Below are 15222 nucleotides of genomic sequence, written 5' to 3' on the forward strand. Positions count from 1 at the left end.
AGCAAGGGAAGCCTGGCCTAGTCTCTGGCAGTTCTTTTTGGACCAAGAGGATTCCACTAACACCAGCTCATTCCAGAACCATTTCCCATCGTTCTGCTGTTTTTGACTCTCTTCAAAGAGGTACTGTCTAGCCAAGGAGACTGGGTCAGAGCTGCCAAACCTTTGCTTCAAAATAAACCCTACTAGGAAATTTCCATGAGATCGGGCCCTTTTCTGCCCCCACAAACCTGCCTGAAATCCCAGACCCAGCAGGGCTTCTTGTGGAAAAACCTTCGGACTTCAAGCTCTCCCAGATGGGACTTGCGTTGTTGTTTGGTGTTTATTTTCTTTTGTTAGTTTTCCCCCATCGAACTAAAGGGCACCAGGTACATCACCATGCAGGCAACGTGAACCTGATTTAGGACATCACCAACTCGGAAAGGGTTCTGCAGCCCTCCTCCTCAAAAGGGCCTAAACCATCCCCACTTAAATTCTTCGGGGGTCCCTCCTCCTGGTCTTCAAGGAGTGCTCCACCATCTTTACAGGGAGCGTATCTTATGCCAACACGGAGGCAGGCACACACAACCCCCCAGCCTAATACCCAGCATCTTTTGACCTTGATTTTCCCGGAAGTATTTATACACAGGCTCAGTTTCAGACGCTTCCACATGGAAGAAGGCCATTTGTTTTGGATTTCAAACAGCTTGCAAGGATAGACATCATCTCATGAATTCTCCCCATGATACTGCCGTCCCCACTTTCCTGATGAGGAAACAGGGTGGGACAGGGGAGGGGACTGGGTCATGGTCACTCAGCCGGTAGGTGGCAGGGCTGAAGTTTGAAGCTGAGTCTTCTGACTTTATGTCTTTCCAATTCACGATGGCAACACGCACTCTCTATTGTGATAAGAAATATGTATGTGGTCTTCGTCCCAGGTTCCCGCCACAAGAGCTCCTCAAACCCTGGTAACTTCCTCATAGGGGTGAGAGAGGCGTCTTTGTTCATCCGGAACAAGACCCCTTCCACCACACCTGAGTCGATGCTAATGAGGTGACCCTTGGTGGCCCTCAGATAGCTTCAGCATGGGGCTGGCGACCAGAGGAACCAACTGTGTGATTAGAGGGTTGGAATTTGCAGCCCCATCCCCAACCTCCAGGGAAGGGAGTGGGGCTGGGGATGGAGTTGATCACCAGCGGCCAATGACTGAGCCCATCCCGCCTGCGTAATGGAACCTACATAAACACTCTAAATGAAGGGGTTTGGAAAGCTTCTGGCTTGATGAATGCACCCACGTGCCAGGAGGGTGGCACACCCCAAGCCCCAAAAGGACAGAAGTTCCTTCGGGACCTCCCCCGACGTACCTCTGCACCTGGCTGTTGATTTGTCTCCCTTATAATCAACCAGTAAATGCAAGGCAAGTGTTTCCCTGCGTGCTGTGAGCTGATACCACAGATTATCAAACCTGAAGGCGTCATGGGATCCCTCAACGTATAGCCAAGTCGGACAGAAGTGTGGGCAATCTGGGGACCCACTGCTTACAGACTGGCCTCTAAAGTGGGGGCAGTCTTATGGGTCTGAGCCCTCACATGAGGGGTCTGTGCTAACTCCAGGGACTGTGAGGATTGAATTAAGTTGTAGGACACCCAGCTGGTGTCCACAGTGACCCGGGGAATGGCTGGGTGTGAAAACCCCACACATTTGGTGCCAGAAGCGTTATGAGTAAAAAACAGATCTTAGTCGTGTCTATATTCATTGCTGCATTAACTTGTTCAGGGTCTGGTAGGTTTGTCAGGTCAGCTGTGTGCTGGTGACCAAGTGATGGACAAGAAATGTGCATCCCTTGCCCCATGGCATACGGAGGGGAAGGGAAGCACCAGGACCCTGTGGAACTTAGGAACAAAAACAGCAGAGCTTCTGGCTCAACTGGTGTGGGGTGGGCCCATCACACTGGGAGTTCTTAATATACATATTTTTTTAATTTAGGCATGTGGCAGGCTGAGTAATGGTCCCCAAAGATACCAGGTCCTAATCCCTGGCACCTGTAAATGTTTCCTTCCGTGGCAAAGACTTTACAGATACGACTAAGGCTCTTGAGAGGGATAAGCGGGACCCTGGACTATCTGGTGGGAGCACTTGTGTCCCCACAGGGAGGCAGAGGGAGGTGTGACACACAGAGGGGAAGGTGGCGTGACCCCAGGAGCAGAGATGGGAGGGATGTGGCCACAAAGCCAGCACCACCAGCAGCCACCAGAAGCCAGAAGAGACCAGAGCTTTCAGAGGGATCACGGCCTTGACACCTTGATCTCACAATTCTGGCCCCCAGAACTGAGAGAGAATCAATACTGTTCCTTTGCACCCCAAGTTTACGGTAATTGACGACAGCGGTCGCGGCAAACGCACACGAGGAAGATGCACAGCCTGATGGACGGTTAAATGCACGTACACCTGCGTGGTCCCCTGTAGATCACGACAGAACATCCCCAGCACCCCGGAAGGCACCCCAGAAATAACCGCTCCCAGCCACTGTCATAAGAGATTAGTTCTGCCTATTGTAGAGCTTCATACACATGGGATTGTGCAACAATCATAATTTGCTCATCTATTGTCCATTGATGGGCACCGACCTGCTCTCAGTTATCTGTTATTATCAACCAAGCTGATAGGAACAGTGACCTATGGTCTTCTGTGGAAGTATCCGTTCATCTGCCTCGGGCACACAGCTAGGAGTGGACGTGCTGGGTCTGGATCAGGAAGTTTCTGCAGCTTCCCAGGTGATCCAAATGTGTCATCAGGTGCTGAGACCATTGCTCTAGACCAACGGTTCTCAACTGGGGCCGCTTTTGCTCCCCAGGGGGCATGTGGCCAGGTCTGGAGACATTTTTGGTTGTTACACCTCAGACTGGGGGACGCTAATGGTCTCTAGTGGACAGAGGTCAGGGATGCTGCTAAATAAACATCCTGCCGTACATAGGGCAACACCTCCCCCCGCCCCCATGGCAGTGAATTATCTGGCCCCGATGGCCAAGAGGCCCGAGAAACCCTACTGCACATGGATGAGTCACGACCCTGTGCATGAGTAACCCACCTGCACGGAAGCTGCAGCTCCAAGAGCCCAGTTCCCACTGCGAGAGCTGCGCCGGTGACGAAGGTCAGAGCTGCGGGGGAGAGAGCAGGCTGCCTGCTGAGAACGTGGCCTCCTGGCCCGAGCTGACCTCAGCTGGGGGTCGTTAGCCGGAGCTCCGAGGCAAACCCCTGCCGCCCAGCCGCGCAGAGTGGTTTTCCGACCTCACCGCCCTGTTCTGCAGTTCCTTCCTGGGTCTGTTGGCTCCAGAGACACAGAAGGCCCCTGGGGGGGAGGGGGCGTGGTGGGAACCAGTCTGAGCCACGCTGCAGTTGTTTGCTCAGTGAGGGGATGATGGTCCAGGTGCACGTCCAGGGAGCGCTGAGCGAGATTGGCCTTGTGCCCACGCGCCTCGGGAACGAAGGTCTAACGGTGGGCTTCCACTCGGCTCCGTCTGCCGGGCAATGTTTTTGGCCTTGTTTTTGGCACTGTCATGGGGCCTCTGTGTGAGTGTGGGGGGCACTGGCTGGAGGTTCGCCATCCCCATTTCCTCTTCCTCCTGGGCCTGCTGGGCTACATTTCCCAGCATCCCTTGCAGTCAGGGGCGGCCCTGTGACTGACTGCAGGTGAAGTCCTGAGCTCCTCTTAAAAACCTCCCACACCCGCTCCTCCCTGCTGGGCGCCACCCAGGAGCCTGGAGCTGCGGGTGGGTGGCCGAGCCAAAGCCAGGAAGAGCCTGGGCCCTAAGTCCCCCTGTGGAAAAGTCACCCACCACCTGCTTTGCATGATTGAGCGGAAAACAAACTCCAGTTAAGTCACAGAAACGTGGAGATTGGCTTGTTTTAGCAGGTCGCATGTCCTTAACTAGTACCCTGTGCTTCTCCAACCGGGGGGGGCGGGGATAGGGTTCCAACTCCACTCCTGGTAAGAAGTGATTCCTCACCCCAAAAAGGACTTATAATGCGGAATGAGGAAGACTTTGCAGAGAAAACACAGAAGCCAAAGGCACAGCAGAATGACGTAAGTCAGGGGCCGCGAGGGCTGTGACTGTGGGCGGGTGTTTCTCAACCTCTGTAGTCGGGTCGTCCAAACCTGCGGACGGGTATTCAGATGTGCAAACATGAGTGAATTATTCTTTGCTCTTGTTTTTTTACATTATAATATTTACACATAATTAAAACCATATTGGCTCTTTAGAAGTGCTTTCCACTCTCCCATTTCATGAAACCTCTTCAAACTGCTCTCAGGCCCCCGAGGCCGGACTTCGGCAGCCTCAGCACCACGCTGGTGTTCGGTCACTTGCGTTCCCTGATTTGAGCCATGGAACTCTGATCTCAGATACTGTGTGGGTTGCTCCCCAGCTTGGTTGTTCTGTGATCCTCAAGCGGGGTCACTTTGCTCCTTGCATTGGTGACCCCTCTCCCCCGCCCCAGGAGTGTACCAACCTGCCCGCTTGGCCATATCCCACTTTCCTCTCTGGGGCCCACGGAACTTCTAAAGCCCCACATGCTACACACACGCTGTGGGAAGCAGGGCTCTCCGGTCAGACTCCTTCCCGGGGCCCCCCTCACAGGCTTTCTGCTCTAGCATCCAGGCCCGTGTGGAAGTGATGCTGGGCCGGGGGTCCGGGCCCTTCCCATCCTCTGCGTCACAGGATCCCCAGTGGCTGTGTTTGCCAGGTGCCTTGGTCCGCCGATGGAGGCCAAGGGGGGCACTGGAGGAGAAGCCCCTTCCCCCCTGTAGCTCCCCCCGGAGCTACAGCTCCGGTGGCCTCTTGCGCTGGCTGAACTCAGGTCTCGGCCCAGCTGTGTGGCTTCTCAGCGTTCTGTGGACCGCATGGCCAGCTCCCAGCATTCAGTGTCCTCCATCAAAGTGTCCAGAGGAGCGTGTTTCCCAGGCTGGACCCCAATGGCTACGCAAGCCTCCACCTCCCACGGCGCTGCCCCAGCCGGCTGCTCGCCTCTCCCACTCTTCCCCTCCATGGATTTGTTTCTTCCCTCGGCTGCATCTTGCAACTTCCCTTCAGATTCGGGCCGAGGTCGGTTCTCCACGTGTGGCTCTTCATGTGAGAACACCCAGGTCTGGGAATTCCAGAAACGTTATGTACACTTGAATGCCCGACTTCCAAGACCACTGACTAAGGACTTAAGAAAACCTCAAAAAGTTATTTTGAAGCTCAAAACTGAGTGTTTGTCCGTTTGTATCTGTTCTCCTCCTCCCTGAGCGATAAGCTGCATTTTGTGGCTGGTCTGTAAGAGCAGTAGGAGTGCTGATGGGGGGGAACCCCAAAAGAAAACCTCTGAGCTGTTTTATAATATCCTTCCCCTATGGAAGCACAGCCAGCAGCCAGCAAGCGACAGACAGAACGTGTTCACAGGAGCAAATTTTCATAGAAGCCAGTGATATGTTGTTGCCCCTATGAGCCTGGCCTCTCTGGAAGGACAGAAGATACTGCTAACTGGGAGGGAAATGGGGGTTTGGGTGAGAGGAAGGTGGGGTCCCTGACCGTCCCTTTGACTCTGTTACACCGGGCATGGGCGTTCCTTTCTGAAAATGGAGGAGGAAAAACATCTCATCCCTCTTTCCAAAAAGTCCAGTTGACTCAAGTCATCCTGTCTGAAATACAGAAAAAAAAAAAAAAAGAAGAAGAAAAACAGCTGCTAAAAGTCTCCAGCTTAAGGCTGTGCTCTGCAGAAATACCCAAACCACACTAACCCCTTGCCTGCCATTTGCGATAAGCATTTGCAGGTTCAGGGAGAAACAGGTCACAAGTGTGCAAGGGAGGGCGTGGGCAGCAGACACCAGATCCCCATCTTGTGGCTGGTTGGGGCTTATCTGCCTTGGGTAATGCAGAGGATTAGAGTTGCCATCATTCCATCTTTGCTCACTGGCTGGCTGGCTGGCTGGCTGAGCACTCACATGCCCACACTCATCTGAGGTCTGAGATCAAAGGTCAGAGATGACTAAGGGGACGGCAATCAGGACCCCTCCCTTCCCTGTCTGAAGCCAGACCCAGACCCGCACCAGTTGGAGGAAACCCAGGCCAGCCGGACCTGCTGTATGCATCTGTTTCATGGCGTGGTGGCAGGCCCCCTGGTGTCCCCTGGAGAGCGTGACTTGGTGGCCTGCCTTGGGAGGCTGGCCTTTGCGAGCTGTTTCCACCAGCATGGACAGGGCGGATATCTCAGAAGGACTGCAAGGAAGACTTAGAACCAAGCCCAGGACAGGTCCTGGCCACAGTTTCTACAGCCCAGTGCAGCCCACAAGCATTGAAGATGCCACCCCCCACAGAGCCACCAGAGGGCACTGTCCATTGCCACATCACCACTCCCCTTCTGAAATCTTCCATGGCTCCCCATGGCTCTTAGGAGAAAGGCCAGATTCATAAAGCCATCTTGCAAGGCCATGAATGAGGTGACTGCTGGCCTTCCTGGCTTCTTCTTACCCTCCATGCTCTGCTCCAGCAATAAGGGCTGTCTCTCAGTTCCTGGGAAAGACGATACTTCCCGTGGCCACAGGGCTTCTGCAACCCCTCTCTCCCCAGCTAGGCTGGGCCAGGAAGGCTGGCGGCCTCTCCCCCACTTGGACTTCCAAGCATCTTCCCCGAGCAGCGAGGCCAGCCTTGCTGCTGCCTGGATGGGGGAGCGGAGGCGGGGAGACTCAGTGAGAAAAAATCCACATAAACAAATGCCTCCAAACACTACCAGGCCACACATGAATTGTAACACTGGGTTAGAGCCGTTAATTCTTTGTTCTGTTTATGCCTGTGAACTCCCCCTTGAAAGCAAGGGCTGTGGATGCCTCCTGTCTGTGTGCCCCCCGGCACAAGCTGGGAAATAGAACCAGTAATGGTTGCTCACACACCACGCTCCCTGTCCCATCCCCGGGCCATGGCAGACATCACGAATGGATCACAGCTCTCCAAACAGGCATTACTAATCAGTCTGGGCACGTGAGAGGCTCTCTGGCCTTTCTGTTTGACCTGATGTGTGTGGCACGGTGCTCAGCATGTACACTAAGAGCTTGATTAATATTTGTTCAATGAATGCAGGATGATGTTGCTTGTTCCTAAGACCTAACATCTGGTGACCAGGGCCACCTCTCCACTCCTACAGCTATGTAGTTTGTGCACTGAACAAAAGCACCTGGCAGGGGCAATGGGGACTGAAATCCAGCTGTGAGCGAGCAGGGGCCTTGGCCATGGGGGACGTGTCTGGCCCAAGCATGGCAATCCCGTCAGACGTTCTGGATCTTACCCAACCCTGCCTGCCTCCGATTTGGGGGACGGGGCCCAGAATCCCAAAGCCAGAGGCTCCAGACAGTAGCCTCTGCCCCCGAAAACGGACTCTGGGCGAGGAGGAGAGTCCCCAGGCCCAAGCAGTCCCCTCCATCCGTGGGGCTCTTCGCTGGGCTGACTTCCCCTCACCCTCTTCCCTCGTGGCCCAAGACATTTATTGTGGAGGGGACCCCCTTTCATGTCCCTTCATTTAAATGCCTCTTCCCTTTTTCAAAGTCCGGGAGGGCTCTGGTTCACCCATTCAGACCAAACACGGTAGATTCTGTTTCTTTCAAACCTGACCCTTCGTTTCCACTATTCCCACCGTTCCTGCTCACCTGGCCCGAGCCAGAGCCGGGAGAAGCCTTGCCCAGATCCGGCTCCAACCCCGAGGAGCAGCCCTTCTAGGCTGAACACGCAGCCTTCCCTCTCCTCGGGCACACACTTCCTCCCATCAGAGAGGCACGTTCCGCATCCTTAATGTCTCTGGATGGGTTTGCAAATTTCACATCACTGCCCCACAGGCGGTGGTCCCCACGCAGGTGCCGTGGCCCGAGAGGTGCACCTACCGTTTGTCCCCAACTCCTCCCCACTCCACATCTCTGAAGGCAGGGCGCGTCTTGCACAACAGATCATGGTGAAGAGGGTTTAAGGCTTTGGTCCTGATGCGTGGACTCCTGTAAGGATGGCCGCCAGCGCCATGCCCTTGGTGGCGCAGAGAAATCGGGGACCTCCATCACTCGGCATCCAGGGGTGATCTGGAAGAGCCAGACTCTGTGACATGCAGATGCACAAAGCCAGCCTCAGCATGATCCCACTCCGTCTGTGATCTGCACGGTGCTTACACGATAAACCTAAATAAAAGCTCTGGGAGGGAAGACACTTAAACAAGTGTGTCCTGAATCAGGAGGGAGAGAAGAGAGGGAATTGCCTGGCTGCCCCCGTTAGGTCAGGCAAGAGCCCTGGGAGCCTCGGTTTCCCCCTTCATAAATGCATGATGACCCAGGCCTGGCCTGCGAGGCCGGCTGGGGGCCTCACACGGATGGGAGCAGGCTGGGGTAGTCCGTCAGCTGTGTGTATTAACCCATACCCGGTACCCCAGGCGGAAGGTGTGCACCTTCTTTCTGGCTGGTTTGTGGGCCCGTCCACAGTGTTACATTAACCACATTCCTTTCTGACCAAGATGAGGTAGAATTAAAATATGATCAAGACAAAGTGCCAGCCTCTGGCTGGGCCCATCCCCAGAGCCCAGCTCTGCCAGTCCCACTGAGGATCTGCCCTGCAGCCTGGCTTCCCACTCTGCCTCTAGTTAACGAGAGGTGGGCAGTGGGCTGCCAGCAGGAAATGGCTTACACATGCCAGGTGGGCCCCAGGCAGCCGAAACTGGGCCAGAGCAGGGGGTCGCTTAAATGCTCGAAGAGGATGACACGCCACAGCTGGCCCAGCCGGGGCCCCAGCTGAGCAAGCAGCAGACAGGAAGTGTGCAATAGGCTTCTTTGGGCTGGACAATCTCTTTTTAAGTGGAAATGTCAATCGGCTTTGAGAAGAAGACTCAGTCCTTGGAGAGAGGCCAGGTCTTTCCCTGGCCAACAGCCTCGGGCTGAGCGTGGGCTGACCCACATTGGAGACCAGCTCTCCTACGTGGCAGTAGGAAGTTGGGGGGACTTGGGGGCCCTCAAATGGGGCTGAAGAAGCTTTGGCCGAGGAGGAGGGGAGATTTGTGATCATTCCTTTCCCTCTGTCCCTTCCTTCTTTCCTCCGTCCCTCCCTCCCTCCCTCTCTTCCTGCTTCTTTGATTTTGCCAAATATTTATTAAATGCCTACAATGTCTCAGATACTCTGCTAGGCACTGGGGATTCAGCAGCAAATGAAAAGAACAAAAAATCCTGCCTTTGTGAAGTTTACATTTTAGTGGGAAAGATGGACAAGAAAATAAATAAATAAAAATAAGTTTCAAGGGGCTCCTGGGTGGCTCAGTCGGTTAAGCCTCTGACTCTTGATTTCGGCTCAGGTTATGATCTCAAGGTCATGAGATTGAGCCCCGTATCTGACTCCGCACTGGGCATGGAGCCTGCTTGAGATTCTCTATCTCCCTCTGCCTTTCTAAAAGAAAATAAATTTCAAAAAACACTCTGGGGGAAAAATAATAAGGAAGGGAAATGCAGTATGTCGGCAGGGGTGGGGGCAGCTGCAGGACTCTCGGCTGGGGTAGCCTGGGAAGGAAGGTCTCACAGAGGGTGGTGAGGAGGTAAGGTTACTGGGGGAGGGCATTCCAGGGAGAGGGCACAGCAGGTGCAAAGGTCCTGGGGCGGCAGTGTGCCTGGCATGTTTGAGGAACAGCAAGAAGGCTCAATTCACCCAGTTCCTTCCCCGGACTGTCCCAGAACCTTCCTTTGTCCCACTTGTCTCTGGGCTTTATCTCTCTAACCCAAGGACAAGTCCCAAGCACCCATTTCGTGTGTGACGCTGCTCTCAGTTCTGGGAACTTGGGTGGAGAAGCTGACATGGGCCTGCCTTTGCATTGGTTACAATCCGGTCCCCATACAGAAACCTGGCAGCTCGTGGGCTCAGCTGGACCAAACAGCTCATTTGCTTTGGCCAGCACTGAATTTTTTTTTTTTTAATTGGGGACTTTTAAATGGGGTATAATTTCAAACTCACAGAAAAGTTGCAAGAACAGCATGTGGACCTCCTGTGTGTTCTTCATGCAGACTCACCAACTATTTGGGTTTTGCCCCGTTTGCTTCACACCTACGTGTTGCTCTGGGTGGGTGTGAATGCATGTCCCCTCCCTGAGCCATGTGACCGTAAGTCACAGCCAGCAGATGCTGTTACCCGTACTCACTTCAGTGTGATAGAAGCAACCTACGTATCCCTCAAAAAGAAAATGTGCAAATACGTGCCACGGACGATTACAGAGCCCGAAGAAAGAAGGAAATTCTGCCATTTGCAGCCACATGGATGAACCTGGAGGACGTGATGCTAAGAAATAAGCCAGACGCAGAAGGACTAATGCTGCAGGCGACCATTTGCAGGACGAATCCAACAGTCAGACTCTTAGGAGCAAAGAGAGTCATCAAAGGGTGTGTAGTGTCCGCTCTGTAAGATGAGTCTGTCCCACAGCCCACCGCACGGCATAGAGCCCGTCGTCAAAAATGCTGCACTGTGTGCTGGGAGGGGGGATCACTGAAAGAATGAGTGAGTGAACGAACGCATGGATGGATGAATGAATGGAACTTTGAAGATGATGCGTATGTTTATGGCATAGATTATGGGGATGGTTTCGTGGGTGTAGCCTTATCTCCAAACGCATCAAGTTGTGCACATTGAACACGGAGAGCTTTTTGGATGTCAATCATGCCTCAGTAAAGTGGTTAAAAAAATACTTGGTGTGCGATTCCCGAGAACAAGAACATTCTCTCACTTAATCACGGTGCGAAGATCGAAGTTGGGACATTCACATGGATACCATCCTCGTATCTAATCTGCATCACTTGTGGTTCATATTCAAATCTCACCAACTGTCCTGCTCGTCTTCTGTGGTTGTATTTGCTTTTTCTAGAACAAGACCCAGGACCTTGCACCGCATTTACCTGCCGGGTCTCTTGAGTGTCCTTTCCTTGTGAACGGGGTACTTGGCCTTTTCTTCTTCTTTTTTTTTTTTTGGTCTTCATGGTAACAGTTTTGAAGTGTATGGGCCCATTATTTTGTAGAATGTCCCTCAGTTTGAGTTTGTCTCACACTTATACCCCGGTTCTGCATTTGGGGTAGGAATCCTGCAGAAGTGATGCTCTGGTCCCCTGAGTGCGTCTCCTCCGGAGACCCGTTGTTGGTGTGGTCGAATATGGATGACATTAGTGTTTTTCAAAAAAAAAATAAATTTAGAAGTTTATTAGTTCTAGGAAAAAATAGACTCCTCAAAATCAATTCTTAAGTTGCCTGTAAAACAGTAAGCTTACAGAAAATGTCTCTCTCATGAACAGAAAATCACTATGCTTTTGGTCCAAGATATGTTGCATTTTTTTTTCCTTCTACGATGACAAACAGATGGATGTAGCTGAATCTGTGAATGAGCATACTTGCCCCAAATGTGCAACATACATACAGAAGCGATGAACAGAAGACTCACATTCCATTCTGGAGCAGGGCCAGCTTCAAGCCCAGGTGAACCTTCTAGATGGAACGGCCACATGCCCTGGGCCTGTGCTCTCCGATCCACAGCTGGGGCGTTCTCTGCCCAGGGGGCAGTCCCGCTGGGCTGGGAGAGTGCTCTGCAAAGCCGCATGAGGGCCGCCGGGCTTGGACCCCACCTGCCGGGGGTGGCAGGGGCTGGCGTGAGTGGCTGGGAGGTTGCTGATGTTAGTTTCAACCACTCGATTAGGCTTGTGTCTGCCTGTTTTCTCCACTGAAAAGTTACCATTTTCCCCTTTGTAAATTATAAATAATTTGTGGGGAAATACTTTGAGACTATAAATATGCTGCTCCTCCAAACACTGTCTCTCATGAGGTTTTCCGCATCCACCGATGATCTAACTGCACCATTCCTAATGCATTTATTCATTGGCGGATCCATTACTTGGCAGATATATGGTTGTCAGAGAGCTGCTTTTTTTCCAAAGAGAGCTTTCTCTTCTCCCTCATTTATTCTTTTATTCGTTCCTTTTGTTTCTGTCCATGCGGCATGCATGTTTCATCCATTGTAGCTGCTGTGGGGGGAAGGCCTGGGTGTGGGTGGGTGGATTAGCCAGACATTGCTGTGTAACAAGTCACCCCAACACTCAGGTGTAAACATTTATGATCGCTCATAGTTTCTGCGGACCAGGTATTTGGGAACGGCTCAGCAGGATAGTTCTGGCTTGGGGTTTCTCAGGGTCCACATGCAGGCCTGAAGGCTCGATTGCGGATGGGGAGCCACTCATGGCCACCATGTTGGTGCTGGTTGGTGGCAGGAGGCCTCAGTGTCTCAGGCTACTCCAGAGCAAGTGACCCAAGAGAGGGAGAGGCAAGCGGAGGGTGTCCTTCCCAGGACCTAGCCTGGGAGGTGGGACAGCATCACTTTCACCACATTCTACTAGTTAGAAGTGAGACTTAGTGAGCGGGTCCACACCAAAGGGAGGGGAATTAGCCTCCACCTTTAAAGGAAGGAGGTCAAAGAATGTGCAGACACACATGGGCTCCTCAAAAAGTTATACACAGAGTCACCTTATGACCCAGCCATCCCCCTCCTAGGTATATACCCAGAAATAGGAAAGCAGGGACCGGAACTGGTGCTTGTACATGGATCTCACAGGAGGGCAAGTTGGAAACAGCCCAAGTGTCTGTCAACCGATGACGGACAATCCACACACGGTCTAGCCGTGCGGTGGAATTTCATTTTGTCACAACGAAGAATGAGGCACTGATACAGGCCACAACATGGATCAACCTTGAGAACCTGCTGCCACGTGAAGAAAGCCAGACACAGGCGGTTACATGCCGCCTGACTCTATCTGTGGGAGATGTCCGGAACAGAAAAATCCAGAGACAGGGCCTGGCGGGAGAGGGGATAGGAAGCAATGCTTCATACGTGGGGTTTTACTTTGGGGTGATGGACCCATTTTGGAAGTCTGTAGAGCTCACAGCCGTAGAGCATTCTTAATGTACTAAATGCCTCTAGAAGGCTCACTTCAAATAGTTAATTATACGTTATGTGAGTTCACCTCAGTTAATTATTTTAAAAAAACAAAACAAAAGCCCCACATTGGGCAAGCCTGAACTCTGGGGAGACCGGCTGGAGCTGTGCAGTCTATCGGGGTAGGGATGCGGGCAGAGGGAGGGCCTAGGAAGGAACAGGGGTGTGCAGAGAGATTTTCACCTGAACAGGCAAGGAAAGGATAGAGGGGCCCCAGCTTCTGGAGGACTGGCGGGGGGACAGTGAGGATCATCAGGGTCCAGAGCACAAAGGCCTCCAGAAGCTTCTGGAAGAAGAGCAATGAGCTGTTTGTGTGTTGGGTTTGTGGTGCTGGGGGCACCTCCTGGCGGGGCTGCTCACGGGAGCGTCTGCCACTAAGTGAGTCAGAGGGAGGGCATGCTCAACATCTATCTGGGAAAACAGGCGACGTGTCTTGTCATCTGAAACCAGCCCTCCCCACCACATCCCGGGGGCTGATCCCCGATGTCAGAGCGGCCGGCGCCTCAGCTCAGCCTGGCGGCAGACTGGTGAATGTGTCTGCGTGGGGTGGCGCCATGTGGGGCCGGGGGGTCTCGTGGGTTGCAGGGGGGCTGTGCTCACGTCAAAGGCATGTCCCGGAATCCTCTGTGCTTGGTCCAACTGCAGCACAACCTGCCTTGAGTTTGAGGGATTTGCCTCTCTATTTCTCTTTGGGGGCTGGAATCTGGGCACTTGGGTGCAGAACAGAACCCATTCCTTACCCCCTGAGCGGGGAGCAGAAATGCTACGGAAGATACCCAAGGCTTGGAGAGGCCTTTGGGGATCAGAGTGGACGATATTGTAATCAACGCCGAGCCTGGGATGTTACTAGCCCAGGCAATATTCACGATTATGTGAACCTGAGTCTCTGTTTAAGAAGGTGGGCGAGTGGACCATGGTAATCCCCGTGGCGGGTTTTGGGGGATTATCGCAGGTTACAAACTTGGGCTCAGGGTCGGATGGACCTGGAGTCAAGACTAGCCGTGCCACTCACTAGCAGTTTAACTGGGGGTCAAGTCGCCTGACCTCTCTGTGCCTCGACTTGTCCTTCTGCGGAGTGGGGTGATAGCAGTCCCTGGAGGATAGCGCGTGAAAATGTGTGTGATGAGCTGGGCCCTGTGCACACGGCCCCTATGACTATCAACCATCATCTTTATATCACTGCGATACGCCCAGGGTGTTGGCCAAGCTTTATCTGACCCTCCTGCCCCATCACCTGTCTGGATCATGACCATTCTCCCCATTTTATGAATGGGAGAGACTGTTCGGTTGAGGGGTAGTTGGGGTGGGTCACATCCACATGATTTCAAATCGCACACGCTTTTCTTTATTTCATGCTTAGCTTCTTACAACCTACATTCGTACCTTTCAGAAACACATTTTAGAAGGGTCCCCTCTTAAAACGGCCACAGGGTTTGGGAACTTACAGAGCCAAGCCTCAGTTGTGGGAACAGCTCTCTGCACGAAGCAGTGGGCTCTCTCTCTTGCCAGCGATCCAGGTTGGAAGCGGGTGGTCATGGAACAGGACTTCCCTGGGTTTGGCAGAGTGAGAGCCACTTCCGGGACAGCGGCCGGGCAGAGCAGCTCCCGCGGGCTTGCCCCCATCAGGATAACTGGGGGCGGAGGGGGGGGGTCCGGGAGCCATCTGTGCTCAGCGGGCAGCACGGGGCAGGAGGAAGGAGCCATCGGCCAGCCAGGGAGGTCTGTGTGCAGTGCCCAGACCTGCATGCAGTTGGCCAGGCCCCAAAACCCACAGGGAGGAAACTGGGGGAGTGAATACCCACTTATCTCCTCCAGCTCCTGCCGGTGTCTCCCACTGGCCAAACCCCACAGGACCTGAGGGCGGCTGGTCCCGACAGGTGGGCCCCGGGATGCAGAGGGTGCAGGATGGATGCGGAACAAGCCCCGCATCCTCAAAGGCAGCATCGGCCGGCCGGGCATTCCCTGGCTCCTGGCCCCGTCACGTGCAACCTCACGAGGGAGAGGAAGGGAACCTCATCCCGCTGTTTGTAAACCTCAGAAAGCCAAACAAACTGTCCTTCTTAGAAGCCAGGCCCAGATTTGCCTTGGACATCTGGAAAACCTTACCCGATTTCCCAATCTCCGCTGGCGGCGCTCGGCTAACTCAGGAAGGGGTCCAAGCGGACAGGGGCCAGGGCACCTGAGGAATGTCACATCTGATGGCCAGAGGGACAGCTGAGAGGAAGATCCCGCTTG

The 15222-nt window shown here is 53.5% G+C and overlaps 1 protein-coding gene across 4 annotated transcripts in view; it reads right to left on the minus strand.

The window, feature by feature from the left end:
* Positions 1-15222, minus strand: part of CRISPLD2 (cysteine rich secretory protein LCCL domain containing 2) — a 139537-nt gene that overhangs the window by 34476 nt on the left and 89839 nt on the right. The window contains exon 15 of one of the 4 annotated variants that reach the window (XR_014140765.1): positions 3065-4132. The exons of the other annotated variants lie outside the window; for them this stretch is intronic. The gene's annotated coding sequence lies outside the window, so the exon portion shown is untranslated. The remainder of the gene's footprint in view (positions 1-3064; positions 4133-15222) is intronic. 4 annotated transcript variants of the gene reach the window in all.

This window comes from Leptonychotes weddellii, chromosome 16 (genome assembly GCF_054177405.1).
Source record: "Leptonychotes weddellii isolate Sample4059 chromosome 16, ASM5417740v2, whole genome shotgun sequence".
NCBI lineage: Eukaryota > Metazoa > Chordata > Mammalia > Carnivora > Phocidae > Leptonychotes > Leptonychotes weddellii.